The 16,585-nt window shown below is 34.1% G+C and overlaps 1 long non-coding RNA gene across 1 annotated transcript; it reads right to left on the bottom strand.

Moving 5' to 3' along the window:
- Positions 1 to 15,114: 15,114 nt before the first annotated feature.
- Positions 15,115 to 15,707, bottom strand: LOC128093069 (uncharacterized). Its single transcript, XR_008212205.1, has 2 exons — positions 15,567 to 15,707; positions 15,115 to 15,478 (listed from the first exon to the last, which is right to left on the bottom strand). It is a non-coding gene; the product is annotated as an uncharacterized LOC128093069 (long non-coding RNA).
- Between the last annotated feature and the right edge of the window lie 878 nt (positions 15,708 to 16,585).

Here is a 16,585-nt window from a genome sequence, read left to right as displayed (position 1 = left end):
ATTGCAATCCAACTTTACGGGTTCAACACATTTTTTAACATTTTTTGTTTAAATGTTGAAATTCTGACTCTCAACGATTTTTACTAGCCACACTAAATTAATTGATAAAATTACACCGGTAAATAAATTATGCAGGTTACATGTCGGCCATTTTTTGAAATATAAAAAAAAACAATTTTATTGAAAACTTTTAAGTACAAAAAAAGTAAAATAAAAGTACATTTTGCTGAAAACATTTTCCAAAGACCTTAAGCAATAACATTAACAATACCTGTAGAAAACTGCCATTTTGTGTTTTATATTAATTTTTATTAACGAAGAAGATGAAAAAATAATAAAAGTTTCAAAAAAACTTGAGTTAATAGATGTATTTTTTAGTTTTTTTAAAATAAAATAACGTAATTTATTTTTATAAACATCTAATTTTGTAAATTTGGCCCACAAGCTCATTTGAGCTTCAAATTTAGCCCGGTCTCTAAAAACTTTGAGCACCCCTGCCGTAACCAGTCAGCCCAAGGCGGCGAAAGCATTTTTTTTAGCTCTTTAATATAACTTTTAAATCCTTTAACTTCAATTCAAAGTTAAATATAATCATGATTGGCAACACTGGCACCAGCTCTGCAACAAGGTCTGTTCATATACCACGTGATTCACCATTATAATTTGAGTTTATCAGTTAAAACCACAAAGTTAGACGCGGGCTCAAACCCATCAAGAACAAGACTCCCAAATACAGTATAAAAAACTTCTAAACCCATAATGTGTGGTTTATGAACGACCCAATGCAGGCAGGAAAAAAAAGAGGAGAGAGAGAGAGAGAGAGAGTTTCACTGTATGTACCATGCAAGTTGAGGGGGATGTCATTTCCGTGTGTGTCGTTTGGAATCCCTTTTTTTTTGCTGCTGCTGCCGTGAAGCTTTGCATGGCGTTCTCATACTTGTTGGCAGGGTTGCTAGGGTATCTGTGCCTTCTTTGGGCGGATTGTAAGAAGGCTTGGTTTGGGAACTGAAGGATTGGAAATTACGTGAATTTCCCTACATTTTTTCCACTTTTCTTTTTGCTATGCGCTTCACACGATAATAACGGCGACGACGGCGATGATTGTTTGGAGCGCTGTCCCATCAGCCTCGAGTTCATGCATTTTCCTTCGCATCACGGTTATGCCTTGCTTTTGCGCCATCCTCTAGTGTTTGTCAGCTCTTTTCTGGCATAAGCCCCAAACGGCACTAAGCTGTCTCAGTGGCTGCCTCCTTGACGGAACTCTGACTTGGCTTGGCGCTTGGCCATGTCGTTCTGTTTCTATTCTGTTGGCATGGCTTGTCTGTGTGGGTGAGTGTCGAAAATAGATGGGTAGTTTCATGAATTATTTGCTCTCTTTAAAATTGTGTGTGTCCCGTCTTACCTTGCCAACGAGCTTGCCACGGTGTTCCATTTTCCATCTGACCCAAACGGTGGCCAGGAGCCACTCAACTTCTGCAATCACCCTCCTCTTTCCCAATGTCCAATGCAATGAACCTAGTCCTAGGTTCTAGGATATTTCACTGGAGAGCAAGTTCAATGTTGGAGCAGCATGGCGTGCACTAGCAGCAACAGAGCCGTACTTTGGGTTGAATGCACCCTTTGCCAAAATATAAGGAATCTCTTTTGTATCATTAGTTTTTTTTTGTCTCATTCAAACTTATACAGCCCAGATTGGATTATTCGAAGGCCTCGGGGAAAATAAAACATCGGACGATTGCATCTTCGAAGAATCGAGCCCCCTGATACAACACTGTCGTTGAAATGAAATTTTATTATCAACCATTCAAATTTGACTAAATTGGGCCGAAAAATTTGAAAATACGATAATTTTTTTTTAAATTTTGATTCGATTACCCAAAGTCTCATACAAATCTTCATCTTCTGTATTTATTTTATTTTATACAGTCCAGACTCGATTATCCAATGTTTCGATTATCCGAAGGTTTGTATGGACTTCAGATAATCGAATCGCGAATGATTTTCTTTGTTTTTTTTTTTGTAACATCAAATTAAAGTTCTGCGACCCCATTTAAGTCAAAATAAAATAGTTGATTGCCTATTTAATAATAAAATGTATTTTTCAATATTTCGTCACCACCATATTGGCCGCCATCTTGGAATTTAAAATTCTAAATCACTTTAGCGTAGGGGTCGTACTTATGCTCGGCAATCAAAAATAAGGCAAAGAAAAAAATGTTTTTTCTTGATTCGATTATCCGAAGATTAATTTGTTCGAGGCCTTCGGATAATCGAGTCTGGACTGTATTTATCTTCTACTCGTGCAATTGAGATAGGTACTAAAATGAAAAATAGAATGGTAAAAAATTTGAAACCTTTTACACGGTATGGTGGAAAGTAAAATATTATAAATCGAGATGGCCCGTGGGAGATTTATATGAACACCCAAAACTGGGCAGCACTAGTCCGAGCGAATAGTGGTACCATTTACGGACGCAGAGAACACAGCACGAGGTGGGCGAGAGACTTATTCTTTCGAGATTCATTTGCAGAAAAAGTTCATTCGTCATAACCAAAAACCAAAAGTGTCAATTACGGGAATCGAACCAGAGACCTTTGACAAACTAACCCAATGACTTAACTGCCTCGGCCACCACAGCTTGGTGGATAAAGAGAGGTCAGATGTCAATGTATGAAACTTGTTGGAGATTTATTGTTTCAATTAAAGTGAAAACTTCCACCATTGTCACGATTTTTTGTTCAAAGATATAAATTTTGCGTCGCTTTCAATATTTTGACAAACTTTCTTCTACAAGTGCCTACACATGCTGATTCCTTTTGGTAACGATTATCCCATTCCTTGTCAAGTTATGGAAATCGTCATTAATCAATGATTGCCAAATAGGACTTCAATGATGACCACAAAATTATATAAATTTTTAAACGCATTTGATTTAGATCAAAAATTCTTTCAGTAGCTTGAAGAACTCAACACCCGGCACACGCTGATTCCGTTTGGTGCTGAAATTCGTTAAATTGAATTTAATACAGAATATTTTATAGTGATGATCAATTTTTTTCGAAAATGATCAACGGCTTCACCTTAACGAATGAACTAATTTTATTTGGTGGTGCGAGTTGATAGCATTATTCGCTTGCTATAAAGAAAAACTTTAGCAGGAACAAGAGCACCACGCGTCTCCATGGAAGTTTCAACGAAGAAGCCAAGTCCATTCAGAACTTTATTGTTTATTTTAGGCAGATTTAACATTCCTGATCATTCGCTGCCTAACAGTCGGAATGAGATTTGGTTGATTACTTCCCCAGGATCTCGCGTTTTTGTTTAAACCAATTCCTTCCTTTATAGAGTAGCAAGTGTGCGCACCTAACAAACATCGTTCTGGTTTATACTGAAAATGAACGATTTATCAAGACGTTTTTCAAAACGTATTAGGGGAAATATACCCATTTTAATCACTCTAAGCCGTTCGAAAAATTCTCATCACTTTTGCCGTTTTCTGCTATTAAATCAACATTTTCAGATGTATAAACAATGGAGAATAGCTTGCTCACTTTACTTATTTTTTTTTCTTTTGAACAGTGAAAGACACTTTACGAAAGCTGTAATTCGTGATCAAAGTGCTGATAGGCCGATAATAGAAATAGGCTGAGAAAGGGTATAGCTCCCCTACTAGACTTATTCCAGAAAAATATGTGGTTCGAGATATAGGCAAAATGTGTATAAATCACAAATGCGCACTTTTGTCCCGGCCTTGAGGCAAGTGTGCGCACTGTACGGGGCAAGAGTGCGCATTGGATATTAAAGTTGGCCAAAGAACTTTTTCACCTATTCAATTTGAGGGGGTTGCGCGTCAATAAATTTTAGTCACTTTAATTTTTCTCCATATAAATTTGTATGGGAAATTTAAGTGCGCACACTTGCCCCGATCACCATTTCATTTTTGAAAAGGTCATAGTACAATTAAAAGAAACAATTCAGTGAATGTCTATACACGATTTTACTGGTAATTATGTCAATAAATTATCAAGCTGCATACCAGGTCTTTTGGCTTTGGATAATTTTAATTATTGTATAGCTTGTATTTCAAACATGAAATTTGCTAGCAAAATAACGAAAACATGATTTCTGAACTCCTTCAAATTGCAACATCCTAGTCAACATAGCTTCAACACAGGGTACTGTGCAAGGACCAACCCCTCAGTACAGCGCTGGACTAGCGGCAGTGTATTCTCTAGTACCACTACCACGAGGTAATACGGATGGTAACGCAAATGCTCCGGCTCTCCTCGTTTTTGTCGAGAAGGGTACTTGACGCTAAGCTTCACACCGGGCGAAGAAATCAAAGTGGCAAAGTGAGTGGCCCTGAACGTCGTGGGTGGCATGGGGGTGGACGGAACCCGGAGAGCTGGAGATGGATATACTACACTTACTATACATACACACACACATACACCGTCGTCGACCATGGTCGGCGGTCGGAAGCGGACGAATCATCACTTTTTCCGTTTGCTAGTGTGCATGCGACCGTTGTTTACTTTTGACCTTCCTTTTCGTTTGCTGGTGTGTGGTAGTTTGCATAAATGCCCCGCCACCGTGTGGAAATACGGTTAGTTAGCTTCCCATAACTAACCCATATTTGACGTTGATTTTCCGCCACCGAGCGACGGTCGTAGCGCTGCTATTCAATTGGCTTGCGCTGGTAGAAAACTTCACTTTTTCTCTTGTTTGAATGGAGCCTCAGCTGCATTTATAGCCACTATCACGCCGTTAGCTTGGCGAGGGGGGTTCACCAACATTTATTTTTCAATACAATCCCGGAAAGTATTTTGTCGTGCTTACTCTTAAGTCTAATTGATCCGTGGAAAATGGAAGGTATGGTTGTGGAGCAAAATCTATTGAAATGGAATGCATGCACAGTCACGATGGAAATAATGAAAATTTTCCTCGAATCTTTCACTGACTTGTTCAGAAAAATCAAACTTAATTGCTTCATGAACTAGGAATTTGCTGCAATAGCTTTTTTATAACACCATGGAAGAAAATTGAAAAAACTTTTGAGAAAATCCACTTTTTGTTTATTTATTTAATAAAATGAAATTGAAATAAAAAGGGACTTAACCCTTTGTGTGCTTTTTGGTAGGGTAATTTTTGATTTGAACCTTGTGATTTTTTAAAATCCTCGTGAGCTTAAAATGAGTGTTCCAGGGAGTATTTTTGCTAGAAACGTCGAAGTAATCGTCCACTCTGATAGTTTTTTTTACCCCTTTCAGCCCAGAGCAAAATCGAGATTTTTTACGGTTTTCCTTGCCATTTTCTACAGAATTGACCAAATTGGATGGAATTTGAATTGGAGGCAGTAAACATCTTAAATAACACTGTGCATTTCATTCATTAGTTTTCGAGAAATCGCAATTTGAAGTGAAAAATTAGTGGTGCTCTGGTGCAACCATGGGCGTTAGAGGGTTAAGTGGGTTGAAGTGGGACACATGGGGCGGTTTCGTATAGATCAGCTACTGTTCTACAAACTGTGTACAACACACATTCTCCGGGCTAGTATACCAGTAAAATAATTTTAAAACCTTATTTAATAGTAAAATAAATGAAATAAATGTAAAATAAATTCTTCATGATTAAGCCAACGTTTACAAATTTTCAAGAAACATCATCAAGCCAACTCATTATTTCATGCTTTTTATCAGCAGAAAATCACCTCAAACCCCCTTTCGGAAACCCAAAATATCTCTGGTGGTCAGAAACCACTTTTCCATAACTTATCATACTTTTTGCGTTTTTCTTCGTTTCGTCGTCCGTGTCTGTCGCGGGTGACTATGAACGGCCATGATCGATGACGACCAACCTTTTCAAAACTTTTTTTTCGTAAAATCGCGATAACTCGTGATGTTTATAAGCAAACCCCTTATGTCTATATATCATTTTTTTGTAATTGTCTGCTCTACAACTTTGTAGAACATTGTTACACTCTAAAAAATAACCCTGCAAAGTTAGAAAAAACACGAAATTTTAAAATGAAAATTTTGTTCTAAATGAAAAAAATGACCCTTCTGGGTAGATTCGAAAAGTACATTAAATTTCCCATAAAATAACATGTTCCAAAAATTTTTACAGTCGAGTAACGGAAAATGGGAGAATTATTAAAACTTTTTTAGTGTTTTTTCGATGAAAAATACGTTTTTTCGGAATTCTGAGTACGCCATCAAATCGGGCGTCTAATTTTACATAAAAGTCCCTTTGACACCAAATTCCTATCTCATCACCGTTTCAGGCTGCAAATTATTCAAAAACACCTCTTTTTTCGCATGTTCAAAAATGGAAGGGGTCGTACCGCCCCTCCGTCACGAGATATCAAAAAAACGGACCTCGGATTCATGATCAGGGACAAAAGTTACCCCATAGGACAAAGTTTCACGCAAATCGAAGAGGGGTCGGGGCAACTGCTGTGTGAGTTGGCGGAGAATTACCCATAGGAAATGTTAGTAACAGCCAAAGGTGACCCCTAAAAATATGACACTTTTAAAAACATTGGCAAAGTCACATAAAACAAGTAAAACTTCCAACCCATAAATTTTCTAAAATTTTAAGAGATCAAAAACTGGTTGAAAAATGGCGATTTTCCAGATCGAAGCCCGTCTAAAGGCGGGGTTAGGTTAGGTTAACCATATCACAAGCCGTGGAAAATAATCTCGTTCCATGTTTGTGAGAACGTGAATAAACAATGTGCTACTGTGGAGTACCTTAAGAAGGGCAATACACACCCTCTTTTCAAGACGAACAGTTTGCCAAGAATTCCGACACTGCCTGAAAACCGTTCTAACGAAGCCCGGTGGAACAACTCAATCATGTCACGATAACACTCGGTTCAATCAATTACTCATGTTTATTTACCGCGCCGTTTTTTTTTCTTCTCACGAGCCATACTCGCAGCACGTGGCAAGCGAGGCCACAGCTATCGTCTCAAATTGCCCGAGAGTTAGCTCGGGATTCCTTGAGGAACAAGCACGAGCGAAAAAGGTGGATAATATTGGGTTCCTTTTGCCGAACACGCGGGGAGCATGCGAGATTTTTTGAGTCAAGTTTCAACTATGCCACTTTAAGTCGATGTTTGGATACGAACGCTACGCGTCAGAAAATCCAGACATTGGGAGATTTTTTCTTTGCCTTGCCTCTTTGGCCTGATTTTATACGTTAGCTTATTCGTTCTATAAATAAAAGGTGAAAGGTTAGCGCTTCAAGCATCAACCGAATATCCTGCCAATCGATTGTTAACGATGCTTCGTTCCCTCCGAGTAGACAAAGACATTATTCCTAACGAGCTCCAAATAAGAAGGTGAACTTTGCATCATCCCTCGCCCGCTTACTTACTTCCACCGTGCCCCGCTGTCCCCGGGAAAACTTTGTCCCTCAACGGCCCATCAACGTTGTCCCTCGTCTTGTTGAGCAGCATCGTCACCGCCGCCAGCCGGTTGAGCGCTCGGAAATACCTTTTTCCACACTTTGAAGGATCGTTATCGAATATAATACCAATTATCGTGATGTCACCCAGGAATTTGGAAATAATCGAAGTTCGGGAGCACGTCATGGTTCGCAAGACAACCTGAATATTTGAATCGTTTTTTATTGTTAATTCACGTTTTGAATCATTTATGAATTTTTCAGTTTCGTTGTGTAGGGAAAATTATGTTAAAAAGCTAAAAAAAGCTCTTTTTTTTAGAGCAGAAGCTCCGTTTGAAAATTTAACGGCCGAATATTTTTCTATTACATCTACAATTACTCTCGCCCCCAAAATTGAGCAATGATGATTCACTGTGCTGCTTCATATAAATCATGTAGTATGTTTATCTGCCTGTGGTCAACGCGCTCTTTATTAATTCATTTTGAACCGTCATTAATGCTCCATTTTCCTTGTGGTTACCAGTTTCTCTCCGGAATGTTCCATACTTAAATTAGTTGTGGTTTTTGGGATTGAAATTTGATTACCTTAGTAAATTAGATCACATGCGTTTGTTCTCACAAAGCACCAGGACGAGATTTTAACATCTGCTCAAACCACTACAAAAGGAAATACCTGGAGAGTTGATGAAAAATGGTTTTCCACCGGTATTCCGAGAAACATGGGGTGGAAAATAGTTTACCAAATATTTTCACTCGTTCCGCTAGTTTGGATTTATTTGAGATTCCTTTCACGGTTAAATTCAGGTTAGGTTCAACACTTGCGAGAAAGGTTCGCTTTTATCGCTTCTGCAATAACATCCAATTTACTCTGGCGTGCTTTTCTCCTCCTAGCTATAGACTCAATATCAATTCAATCGATATCAGTTCAGGATGCTACGGTGCGCCGTGAAGAGAAAGTTGAATGACATTTTTCGGTAGCTTAGTTCAATGCCTAAAATATATTATGTCGATCCTTTTAAACCCAAATTTAGCACAAAGAAAAAGAAAATATGTGTATCCAAAGACCCGAACAAAGATGATAAAATGCAACAAAGGGATAAACGGCAACATTCCAAATCTGGAAACCAGACAGCTTTATCAATAGGATCAGTGGCATAATCTACTGATTTACCTGGATACATAATTTTCAGCGTGTTTGGTATTCCAGACGAGCAACAATGTACCCAGCCCAAAATATGTATCAGATTTAAATTGACCTTCCATTATACTGTTTTATCGAGTAGATGTTACACATACGATGAGGGGGTTAAAGTGCGCTAACATCCAATTGTAAAGCAATGTAAACGCATGTTAGATTGTCCTATTTGAATATTATTTTTGTGTTAAACCGACTATTTTGACAATATTTAACTTAAACAATTATAATTAATACCTAAAATTTATGTTCAGCAACCTTGATTCCTGATTCCTTTAAAATATCAGTTTTGTTCAAATTCCTTGACTAAATCTAATCTAACCCTATCGCAGCCAGTATTTCGATGGCATCCTGGAAAATGTCTTAGGTTGATTAACGCCTAGTATCCTCTTGCCTTTATTAACATTTGCAGTGCCCCGATACATTAGATTGGAGCAGTTCTCTCAGATTTCGGTCATTCGATTTTTTTGTATTTTTAAATCCGACTGAAACTTTTGTGGTGCCTTCGGTATGCCCAAAGAAGCCATTTTACATCATTAGTTTGTCCATACAAATTTGGCAGCTGTCCATACAAAAATGATATGTGGGTAATTCTCCGCCAACTCACACAGCAGTTGCCCCGACCCCTCTTCGATTTGCGTGAAACTTTGTCCTAAGGGGTAACTTTTGTCCCTGAGCACGAATCCGAGGTCCGTTTTTTGATATCTCGTGACGGAGGGGTGGTACGACCCCTTCCATTTTTGAACATGCGAAAAAAGAGGTGTTTTTCAATAATTTGCAGTCTGAAACGGTGATGAGATAGAAATTTGGTGTCAAAGGGACTTTTGTGTAAAATTAGACGCCCGATTTGATGGCGTACTCAGAATTCCGAAAAAAACGTATTTTTCATCGAAAAAAACACTAAAAAAGTTTTAAAAATTTTCCCATTTTCCGTCACTCGACTGTAAAAAATTTTGGAACATGTTATTTTATGGGAAATTTAATATACTTTTCGAATCTTCATTGACCCAGAAGGGTCATTTTTTCATTTAGAACAAAATTTTTCATTTTAAAATTTCGTGTTTTTTCTAACTTTGCAGGGTTATTTTTTAGAGTGTAACAATGTTCTACAAAGTTGTAGAGCAGACAATTACAAAAATTTTGATAAATAAACATAAGGGGTTTGCTTGTAAACATCACGAGTTATCACGATTTTACGAAAAATTTTTTTGAAAAAGTTGGTCGTCGCTGATAATGACCGTTCGACAGACACGGACGACAAAACAAAGAGAAACGCAAAAAGTAACTTTTTCAAAACTTTTTTTCGTAAAATCGTGATAACTCGTGATGTTTATAAGCAAACCCCTTATGTTTGTATATCAAAATTTTTGTAATTGTCTGCTCTACAACTTTGTAGAACATTGTTACACTCTAAAAAATAACCCTGCAAAGTTAGAAAAAACACGAAATTTTAAAATGAAAAATTTTGTTCTAAATGAAAAAATGACCCTTCTGGGTCAATGAAGATTCGAAAAGTATATTAAATTTCCCATAAAATAACATGTCCCAAAATTTTTTACAGTCGAGTAACGGAAAATGGGAGGATTTTTAATTTTTTTTTAGTGTTTTCTTCGATGAAAAATACGTATTTTCGGAATTCTGAGTACGCCATCAAATCGGGCGTCTAATTTTACATAACACGGATAGAAATCCTGTCCGGGAAATCGACAACATTGTTCTCGATTCGTTCTGAAATTCGTTTCAGAATGTTGTCGACCAGTCGTCCGGTAACATTTGCATCAAAATCGAGAACAATGTTGTTGATTTTGAGTCGTCACGGTTGGTGACGCCTGGCAAAACAGAAAGCACGCAGCCATCCTGAACGATTTATTCGGTTTTTGAATTGACCGTTGGATTTGGTTTTTGAATTGACCGTTGGATATTTCTTTTGGTTCAGTAAAACAGTTGATTCGTTTTTTTTATTTATTGAGGCAAAAAATACATCATTAATTAAAAAACTACTATTTGTGTGTGTGTGTGTGTGTGTGTGTGTGTGTGTGTGTGTGTGTGTGTGTGTTTGGAATATGGGAATACAAGAAATTTAGGAATTTGGGAATTTAGGAATTTGAGAATTTAGGAATTTGGGAATTTGGGAATATGGGAATATGGGAATTTGGGATTTTGGGAATTTGAGAATTTGGGAATATGGAAATTTGGGAATTTGGGAATTTAGGAATTTGGGAATTTTGGAATATGGGAATTTGGGATTTTGGGAATTTGGGATTTTGGGAATTCGGAAATTTGGGAATTTAGGAATTTGAGAATTCAGGAATTTGGGAATTTAGGAATTAAGGAATTTGAGGATTTGAGAATTTAAGAATTTAGGAATTTGGGAATTGAAGAATTATGGGATTTGGAAATTTGGGAATTTAAGAATTTGTGAATTTGGGGATTTGGGAATTAAGGAATTTGAGAATTTAGGAATTTAGGAATTTAGGAATTTAGGGAATTGAAAATTTAAGGATTTAGGAATTTGGGAATTGAAGAATTAGGGGATTTGGGAATTTGGGAATTGAAGAATTAGGGAATTTGGGAATTTAGGAATTTGGGAATTTGGGAATTCGGGAATTTGGGAATTTAGGAATTTGGGATTTTAAGAATTTGGGAATTTGGGAATTTGTGACTTTTGGAAATTGGGAATTTGAGAATTTGGGAATTTAGGAACTTGGGAATTTAGGAATTTAGGAATTTAGGAATTTTGGAATTGAGGAATTTAGGAATTCAAGAATTTAGGAATTTAGGAATTTAGGAATTTAGGAATTTAGGAATTTAGGAATTTAAGAATTTAGGAATTTAGGAATTCAGGAATTTAGGAATTTAGGAATTTAGGAATTTAGGAATTTAGGAATTTAGGAATTTAGGAATTTAGGAATTTTGGAATTTTGGAATTTAGGAATTTGGGAATTTGGGAATTTGGGAATTTAGGAATTTAGGAATTTGGGAATTTAGGAATTTGAAAATTTAGGAATTTAGAAATTTGGGAATGTAAGAATTTGTGAATTTGGGAATTTGGGGATTTGGGAATTTAGGAATTTAGGAATTTAGGAATATGGAAATTTGGGAATTTAGGAATTTGTTTATTTGGGAATTTGGGAATTTGCGAATTTTTAAATTTGGGAATTTAAGAATTTGGGAATTTGGAAATTTAGGAATTTAGGAACTTAGGAATTTAGGGATAAAGGAATTTAGGAATTTAGGAATTTGGGAATTTGGGAATTGGAGAATTTGGGAATTAGTGAATTTGTTAATTTGGGAATTTGGGAATTGAAGAATTTGTTAATTTGGGAATTTGGGAATTGAAGAATTTGGGAATTTGGGATTTTGGGAATTTTGGAATTTGAGAATTACGGAATTTGGGAATTTAAGAATTTGGGAATTAGTGAATTTTTTAATTTGGGAATTGAAGAATTTGTTAATTTGGGAATGAAGGAATTTGGGATTTTTGGAATTTGTGAATTTGGGAATTGGGGAATTTGGGATTTTGGGAATTTGGAAATTTGGGAATTTAGGAACTTAGGAATTTAGGAATTTGGGAATTTTCGAATATGGGAATTTGGGATTTTGGGATTTCGGGAATTTGGGAATTGGGGTATTTGGGAATTTGGAAATTTGGGAATCTAGGAATTTGAGAATTTAGGAATTTGGGAATTTAGGAATTAAGGAATTTAGTAATTTGAGAATTTAAGAATTTAGTAATTTGGGAATTTGGGAATTGAAGAATTAGGGAATTTGGGAATTGGGGAATTTGAGAATTTGGGAATTTAGGAATTTGGGAATTCGGGAATTTAGGAATTTGGGAATTTGGGAATTTAAGAATTTGGGAATTTTGGAAATTGGGAATTTGAGAATTTGGGAATTTAGAAACTTGGGAATTTAGGAATTTAGGAATTTAGGAATAAATGAATTTAGGAATTTAAGAATATAGGAATTTAGGAATATAGGAATTTAGGAACTTAGGAATTTGAGAATTTAGGAATTTAGAAATTTGGGAATATAAGAATTTGTGAATTTGTGAATTTGGGGATTTGGGAATTTAGGAATTTAGGAATTTAGGATTATGAAAATTTGAGAATTTAGGAATTTGTTTATTTGGGAATTTGGGAATTTAAGAATTTGGGAATTTGTGAATTTTTAAATTTGGGATTTGGGAATTTAAGAATTTGGGAATTTAGAAATTTAGGAATTTAGGAATTTAGGAATTTAGGAATTTAGGAATATATGAATTTAGGAATTTAGGAATTTAGGAATTTAAAATTGTAGGAATTTTAGAATTCTTGAAGTTTTGAATTTTAAAGTATTAGAATTTTGGAATTTTGGAATTTTGGAATTTTAGAATTTTAGAATTTTAGAATTTTAGAATTTTAGAATTTTAGAATTTTAGAATTTTAGAATTTTAGAATTTTAGAATTTTAGAATTTTAGAATTTTAGAATTTTAGAATTTTAGAATTTTAGAATTTTAGAATTTTAGAATTTTAGAATTTTAGAATTTTAGAATTTTAGATTTTTAGAATTTTAGAATTTTAGAATTTTAGAATTTTAGAATTTTAGAATTTTAGAATTTAAGAATTTTAGAATTTTAGAATTTTAGAATTTTAGAATTTTAGAATTTTAGAATTTTAGAATTTTAGAATTTTAGAATTTTAGAATTTTAGAATTTTAGAATTTTAGAATTTTAGAATTTTAGAATTTTAGAATTTTAGAATTTTAGAATTTTAGAATTTTAGAATTTTAGAATTTTAGAATTTTAGAATTTTAGAATTTTAGAATTTTAGAATTTTAGAATTTTAGAATTTTAGAATTTTAGAATTTTAGAATTTTAGAATTTTAGAATTTTAGAATTTTAGAATTTTAGAATTTTAGAATTTTAGAATTTTAGAATTTTAGAATTTTAGAATTTTAGAATTTTAGAATTTTAGAATTTTAGAATTTTAGAATTTTAGAATTTTAGAATTTTAGAATTTTAGAATTTTAGAATTTTAGAATTTTAGAATTTTAGAATTTTAGAATTTTAGAATTTTAGAATTTTAGAATTTTAGAATTTTAGAATTTTAGAATTTTAGAATTTTAGAATTTTAGAATTTTAGAATTTTAGAATTTTAGAATTTTAGAATTTTAGAATTTTAGAATTTTAGAATTTTAGAATTTTAGAATTTTAGAATTTTAGAATTTTAGAATTTTAGAATTTTAGAATTTTAGAATTTTAGAATTTTAGAATTTTAGAATTTTAGAATTTTAGAATTTTAGAATTTTAGAATTTTAGAATTTTAGAATTTTAGAATTTTAGAATTTTAGAATTTTAGAATTTTAGAATTTTAGAATTTTAGAATTTTAGAATTTTAGAATTTTAGAATTTTAGAATTTTAGAATTTTAGAATTTTAGAATTTTAGAATTTTAGAATTTTAGAATTTTAGAATTTTAGAATTTTAGAATTTTAGAATTTTAGAATTTTAGAATTTTAGAATTTTAGAATTTTAGAATTTTAGAATTTTAGAATTTTAGAATTTTAGAATTTTAGAATTTTAGAATTTTAGAATTTTAGAATTTTAGAATTTTAGAATTTTAGAATTTTAGAATTTTAGAATTTTAGAATTTTAGAATTTTAGAATTTTAGAATTTTAGAATTTTAGAATTTTAGAATTTTAGAATTTTAGAATTTTAGAATTTTAGAATTTTAGAATTTTAGAATTTTAGAATTTTAGAATTTTAGAATTTTAGAATTTTAGAATTTTAGAATTTTAGAATTTTAGAATTTTAGAATTTTAGAATTTTAGAATTTTAGAATTTTAGAATTTTAGAATTTTAGAATTTTAGAATTTTAGAATTTTAGAATTTTAGAATTTTAGAATTTTAGAATTTTAGAATTTTAGAATTTTAGAATTTTAGAATTTTAGAATTTTAGAATTTTAGAATTTTAGAATTTTAGAATTTTAGAATTTTAGAATTTTAGAATTTTAGAATTTTAGAATTTTAGAATTTTAGAATTTTAGAATTTTAGAATTTTAGAATTTTAGAATTTTAGAATTTAGAATTTTAGAATTTTAGAATTTTAGAATTTTAGAATTTTAGAATTTTAGAATTTTAGAATTTTAGAATTTTAGAATTTTAGAATTTTAGAATTTTAGAATTTTAGAATTTTAGAATTTTAGAATTTTAGAATTTTAGAATTTTAGAATTTTAGAATCTTAGAATTTTAGAATTTTAGAATTTTAGAATTTTAGAATTTTAGAATTTTAGAATTTTAGAATTTTAGAATTTTAGAATTTTAGAATTTTAGAATTTTAGAATTTTAGAATTTTAGAATTTTAGAATTTTAGAATTTTAGAATTTTAGAATTTTAGAATTTTAGAATTTTAGAATTTTAGAATTTTAGAATTTTAGAATTTTAGAATTTTAGAATTTTAGAATTTTAGAATTTTAGAATTTTAGAATTTTAGAATTTTAGAATTTTAGAATTTTAGAATTTTGGAATTTTAGAATTTTAGAGTTTTAGAATTTTCGAATTTTTGAATTTTAGAATTTTAGAATTTCTGTTTTTTAGAATTTTAGAATGTTAGAAATTTAGAATTTTAGAAGTTTGGAATTTTAGAATTATAATTTTTGAAATAACAATTGCTGAATTGAAGAATGTTAGTAGGGTGTAACAAAGTGTGTGTGGATGGGCTGTGTGTGTGTGGAAGGGCTTGACTGAGATCTCCTCCAGGATACCGACGGAGCTCGAGTTCGGTAGATGCGTCTCGTCTCGTCGTGGAACCGTTGACCGGGTCGCTTTCCTCATTGCCGTGGTTCAATTCGAAGTGGCTGCAGATCTGGTGAAGATGTTGGCGTCGCTGCCTGTTGCGGAATGAAGGTCAATTAGGTCGGTCGATTACGAATAGGAGATTTTTTCATTATAATTTTATCAAGCTTTCGAAGGACGTACCTGCATCAGATGCGTGGCTAGCCTAGTGTTGACTACTTTCTTCAACTCGTCATGCAGTGAAAGTGGCCCCTACAGCAGGATGAGGATGAGGAGGAGGAGGAGGAGGAGGAGGAGGAGGAGGAGGAGGAGGAGGAGGAGGAGGAGGAGGAGGAGGAGGAGGAGGAGGAGGAGGAGGAGGAGGAGGAGGAGGAGGAGGAGGAGGAGGAGGAGGAGGAGAAGGATGAGGAGGAGGAGGAGGAGGAGGAGGAGGAGGAGGAGGAGGAGGAGGAGGAGGAGAAGGAGGAGGAGGAGGAGGAGGAGGAGGAGGAGGAGGAGGAGGAGGAGGAGGAGGAGGAGGAGGAGGAGGAGGAGGAGGAGGAGGAGGAGGAGGAGGAGGAGGAGGGCAAAAGCGTCAGTTTCGTCCCCGTCGCTAGTTTCGTAACTCTCGATGTTGCTTTTTGGTTCCGGCGATGCAATTATTCCGCAGTCCGCCTTCTCGGGCTTGTCCGTGGGCAATGGTCCCTATTCCCACTCCGGAACTGACACTCTGCTCGTCCTTTTCTTCACTCTTGCACGTCAGGATCGATGCTGGCGGTGCGGTTTGACCTCGCTCACTTCTCTCGGCCATGTGATTTCGGCACTTCCGAAACCTGCAGCTACAGCTGGACAGCACAGACGACCTACACGTCTTCCACTTGGCCACCATCCTCGGAACGGAACCTGCTACTTTCGGGCCACCAGTCACGATTTTTTTCTCGCAAACATTAAAAAAAAACTTTGAACAAACAAACTGTCATCAACCTCGGGTTGACGTTTTGATTTAGGCTGCGTTTTGACAGATGTTACGCTCCCCAAAAAGGGTGACGGAAAAAGTTTCGCTTTCGAAAACAAAAGTTCCGCTTTCGAAAACAAAAGTTTTCGAAATCGAAGAAAATGTTTTCATATTTGAAAACATTGTAAACGAAATCGAAAACAATCGATGTTGTCGATTTTAAAACAATTAGTTTTCGGTTTTTCGGACAGGATTTCTATCCGTGAAA

This window comes from Culex pipiens, chromosome 2 (assembly GCF_016801865.2).
Source record: "Culex pipiens pallens isolate TS chromosome 2, TS_CPP_V2, whole genome shotgun sequence".
Lineage (NCBI taxonomy): Eukaryota > Metazoa > Arthropoda > Insecta > Diptera > Culicidae > Culex > Culex pipiens.
Note: the sequence above shows the minus strand (reverse complement) of the source record. Positions and strands in the feature narration are given on the sequence as shown.